Here is a 5,758-nt window from a genome sequence, read left to right on the forward strand (position 1 = left end):
GAGGGGAACGTGGGAGCTCCGAAGTGAGAGCTAGTATCCTCCCAGCCTAGCCGCAAATTCAATAACCAAGCATATGATTAGTCAATGTTCTTTATGCTTGGTCTAAAGGGTAAATAATAGATATGCTCCTATATGACACAATACAATTTGAAATGATTCAATTTATCCATTCACTTATATTTCTTGACAAGGAGAATGTTGTTTTTTTATATATTGAACTTCACATTAGAAACTTTATTAGCAGAATTAGTTAATTAAGAGTTTATTAAAATTACATTTTTATTTCAATTGCCTATTAGTGACAAATATGTAATTTGAATTATATTGTTGTGATTAAGTATTGATTTTTTAAAATCTTAGTCTGTAGCCTCTAATATTACTCCTTGTGTGATCGATATCCATGACTCCATTTGAGCCTATTACTTGAGCGATACGTATACTTGCATTGATAAATGTGACTTTGCAATTATTGAATATTTTATACACATGTTTATCAAATCTATAACCGTTGTCAAGTTTTTGGCGCCGTTGCCGGGGATTTAAATCTTCTAGCTGCAGTATCAAATTCTTGTATTTTTAAGCATATATAAAGTCGTTGTCAATATCATTATTATCCAAGAAAATATTATGATCAGTAGGTAGATTGACAATCTACTATGGACTAGATATGTGTTTGATGTTCTTGTGGATGTCTTTGTGCAAATATTAGTTGAGAAGAATATGATCCGTTCAGGATTATATTTATCTTTTTGCTATATCTCAAGTTTGTACTACGTAAGCAGGAAGAATTTTGAATAATAATATTATCTATAAATATTAATATGTTATAGTAATAACACCACACACACACACACATACAAACCAACTATTGATCTAAAGTGTTGGGATTATTTCCCTGATCAGAGAAGTTGGATGCAATAAGGAACCACTTCTGAGAGCCTTTGAAGTAAGACTATAGGGTTTAAGAAGTCGACAGGGAAGAAATCCTAAGGTTTAGTAGTTCAGTTCGAAGCTGCAAGTGTTGTATGAAGATTTGATTTAACACAAAGACTTCATTTCCAGACTTATTGAAGTGTTTAAATTGAGAAGATATTGCTAAACTCCAAGCAATTCATCTTGGTTGTCTAGATCATTCTCACTGATTTAATTAGGAAACTTCTTTTCTGGACTTTCCTCTCTTGCTTCTATCGAAGGGAATGGCTTAATATGTTGATCCACCAAATGGCTTTAGAAAATACTGGAAAGCATTACTTAGTGATGATGCAAAGCTTTTTTGAGAATGACACCAACTATGTGCCCATCAAGCCGATTTGTATGGGATCATATGGGATTGTTTACTCTTCTGCGAATAAGGAGAAAAATGAGAAGGTCGTTGTTGGCACCAACTTTTGATGTTACATGTGTAGGATATCTACTTGAATGTTTTGGAACATTATTTATTTCATACGTAGCTTCCAAAAGCTAAAGACATCCATTGAGGCTTTTCAGTGTGTGTTTAGGGCATGAAACTAGGTCTGAATTGACACACCCATGCCAGAGATTGGTGTTACCATTGGCAACAATTCTTGATGTTTCACATGTATAATGTCCTTTTGAATACAATGGGAATATATTTTATTCATACATAACTTCATGAAACTCAAGATATCTATAAAAACTCCTAACGTGCATTTATGACATGAAACTGGGTTTGAGTTGGTGCAGCCTTGCCCAAAAATAGTTACTCTTGTTTGACATTGTTATTTTTTTGATATGACACATGCTTTATGTTCATTTTAATGTATAAGCACCAAATTTCATTTGAAAATAGTCTCTCGTGGTCCAAAGGATCTATAAACACTTTAATAGATGTTTTGTGCATGAAACCTCATCAAAGTCATACATACCCAGAGATTTTACTTTGAGCACTTATAAGTTACTAGGCAGTATTTTTTATGCCCTAAGTTATTATTCTCTGCTGGTTTGTTTGTGCTAGCCAGACATCATCTTTGTACTTTTTGGTGTGCTTGCATGCTTGATATGCATGGTAGTATATTAGGACGTTCTTCTGCAGGAAGTCGTGTCTGTATGTATGCACATGCATAGGTACCATTGAAGGGGGAGCATATGATGATTTCTACTAATCCATTGCTTGCAGATGTCATTTTGCTTCCCTAATAAAAAGTCACGGCTCATTACACGTTGCATGTTTGTTGGATTTCCCGCTAACTATATTTTCATGCTTTCCCTTTTTCCTCTATACTTTTAAAATCCTTAAAAGAGTCTTGTATTATAAATGAGATATGGACACAAGTTCTGAGGTGTCAGTAGGACGAAACCACGTGATAGGGACCATGAGCAGTAGGCCATGAGCAGTAGACTGGTATCCCGTACCATGATTCAAAATTTCATTTATGGATAGAATTAGAACTAGACGTGTACTTATGCAGTGCCTGGTCGATTTTTTTTCTGGGATATATTGCCGACCCAACGACATCGTCCTTTCCTTATTTTTGGCTTGTTTACTATCTTTCTTGCATGTTTGCATGCGTAAATTATTTTCTCTTTTTATTTATAGTTGATCTATAATAATACAAACATTATAACTTGGACTCATTGAGAATTTTATAATTATAAATAATATGCATAACATGGATATCACCCAAGCCATTTTAATAGGGCATCCATACTTAGTACTTGAATAGATAACTGCATCATTCTACACCTCCTGAGAAGAAGCCCCTGTGCTTCTCCAACCTGATTGACCCAACATAGATTTCTACTTAGATGATAGTCTAGTGTGATTAGGTAGTTAGAAGGCTCATCGACTCAGACAGAGTGTAAGAATTTTTGTTAGGAATATTTCCAGCTTCGTAGCCAAACCTCCCTTTCTCTTCTTTTCCAATGACACCCTTGTCATTTCGACGGGTATAAGTCTCAACTTTCGGAGCTCTATTTGATAGTCATAGGATAGAGTTTTGTTCCTTTGATTTTATGGCTAGCAAGGTCTCCACAGATGATGCAATTCACGTATTACTGATAGAGATCTCCGAATAAGTTGGCTTCGCTTCCTTTATGACTGGTAGAATTAAGATCCTAGTGGCTCAGGATGACGGGTACCTTGTAGGGATTACTCCTTCCTTTGACTACCCTGTTAAGCCCTATCGCTCCTTGTTCCTTCATTAATATCATCTTGATGGACCAAATATTGGTGAGCTACCGCCTATTTGGGATACGACGATTTGTCCTCTGCCCTTACTACATGGATGTGTTTTGATGTATCAGGATCCCTCGTTAGGACGATTCAGTTATTTTGTAGGATATATATGCTGATGATTCCATTGCCTGAATGGAGCTGTGAGAGAATCACTCTCCACCTCGTGACTTAGCAAGAGCTTTAAAAGCATCTGAGCATTCCCTAGTGAAACAACTTTTCTTTGATAGCCCTGTGCTAGTTGTCACTTTAAATGTAAAAAAAACTCCTTAAATCAAGAGTACTCTTAGGAAACCCCCAATATGTAATTAAACAAGTGGTATACGTTCTCTTGGGAGCACTCTAGACCATAGAACAGACAAACATACCCGACTCTTTGGTTGTGGTTAGCTTTTATTGGCATTTCTTTCATGGATATTTAACACAAGCTATTCCGGTCCGAACTTTTTTGGACATATATACTTGAATTATCATAGCGAGGTTTGCCACATGGAAGCTCTCCACATTCTTTCTCTTATTAGTCCGCCCTTGTTGAATGCCCTATTATGCTGGTTCATCTCTTCTCCTGTTCCATATGATCCAAAAGAGAGACTTATTCGAAAAAGGGAAGTACGATGACAAATAAGTTGACAACTTCTTTAAAAATAAAAAGAGAAAGAAATAAAAATAGATTTATCATGATGTATATGTAAGAAAATATGTTTTTGAATGTTGCTTCCAATGTTGACAATAACATCATGTGTTGAATGTGCCATTGCATTGTGCCATTACATTTACTTGTCATGTTTCCTATATAAGCACATGTCTCCATATGCTTATGTTAGGTAATGGTATTTACATTTGCATTTATAGTGTTTTTCCTCCCATCAACACACGCTCTTATGTGTTTATGCAAGATATTGCCTTTTCACTTGCAAATAAAATATTCTAATGCAAGCATATGCATTGATATATTAAAGTTGGATATCTTCATATCATATGCACTGCACTTCATTTATTTACATTTACATGTCATTTTGTGTCAAGTGTACATCACATTTTGCACTTGTATTTGTAATCACATTGTTTTCTTTATGTAAGCACATGATCTCCCATGCTTATGTTAGAGCACATTTGCACTCACGTGTTTGATATCTCAAAGTAAGTATATATTCTCATTTGCTCATGTTGGATATTCATGTATCACATAAAGAGATAACTTGTCTAAAAAGCCCATATTGCATGACTTTACCTAGCATGAGTGATGTCACTTAGTATCTATGGCACCACATAGTATTGCCATAGACATATCATGATATGTTGATACAATCATACCACATAGAATGATTGTGCACTTCATTTTCTTTCGCATGCTTTCACATATGATCGTGTCACCAAAAGCGATCATGCTTTGTAAGTAAATCACACTTATTTCCACATGTTGTTTGATGTGAGTACTCATACCTAACATAGTACTAGCATTTAGCATGTCATTTCATCAATGTTATGGTTCCTCACACCATGCTCGAGCTTCCATATCATGTAAAACCACTTAGCATATCACTTTTAATTGCTCACACCTTGCTTGAGCAATCACGTCATACTAAACCACCTTACATTTTGCATCATTTCCACCTAGCCCTTTGATGAAAAATCACCCTTTTAGATGTTTGACTCGATGTTGGTTGCATTGCTTTAATGATCATTGCTTGTGAGTACATCTAAACGAGCAATGTGAGTTATTGTTTTGCAATCAACATCTATATGATTGTGTTAAGATTCCATAAAACCTAGCATGTGTCATTTAGGCATTGAATTTTAAAATAAAAAATATTTACATATTATTACTATTCATCATGTTTTAAAACATATTTTAAAATGAAAACACCCATAATTTAGACCATAAATAAGGTCAAGCTTTGAAATATATTTTACTTAAAATTATCATCTTTTATGTAGCATGTGTTTGATCGCATGGATCTATAGGATAGGGTTGGGGACGTCGACTCATCAAAATCATGCACTAACTTTATATGCACCTTTTGCACACACGTAGACGTATGTGATTAGGCTATGTTGTTCTAGATGCTTGTTTAGAATAGGGTAACTTGTAGTTAGAATCTTCATGTATGGCTATTATTCATTGGTTTACACATAGCCAGATATTTTATGTGTTGCCTTTTGTGTTTACTGAGTGTGAGACATGTGTACTAATATATTAGGGGTGATCTTCTTATAGAGAGTCACGTCCAATAGGAAGAAGCATTATAATTTAAACTAACACCTTTTTTGCGTGTGCTGCATTGCTCTCTTCCTATAAGACGTGGGTCATTATACAATTACATGAAATAACATGTAATAACTTTTTGATATAGGTGTTACCATCAATTTTTTATGTCACATGTGGTAGATGTGTGTGAATTGAGCTCAAATTATCTCGACCATTGTCGAAGTTGTTGAAATGATCTTGAATTGAAAAATAGATTGCACGAGCTTGTTCAGAACGTAAATTTTACACAGTGAAACATATTTAAAAGAAAAAAAAAGAGAAAACGGGATAAAATCACTTTCCACAGCTGATGCCCT

The 5,758-nt window shown here is 34.8% G+C and overlaps 1 pseudogene; it reads left to right on the plus strand.

The window, feature by feature from the left end:
- The first annotated feature begins 1,196 nt into the window (after window positions 1-1,196).
- The window catches only part of LOC110021826, a 13,230-nt pseudogene continuing 8,668 nt past the window's right edge, over window positions 1,197-5,758 (plus strand).

Source organism: Phalaenopsis equestris, unplaced genomic scaffold (genome assembly GCF_001263595.1).
Source record: "Phalaenopsis equestris unplaced genomic scaffold, ASM126359v1 Scaffold000149, whole genome shotgun sequence".
Taxonomy (NCBI): domain Eukaryota; kingdom Viridiplantae; phylum Streptophyta; class Magnoliopsida; order Asparagales; family Orchidaceae; genus Phalaenopsis; species Phalaenopsis equestris.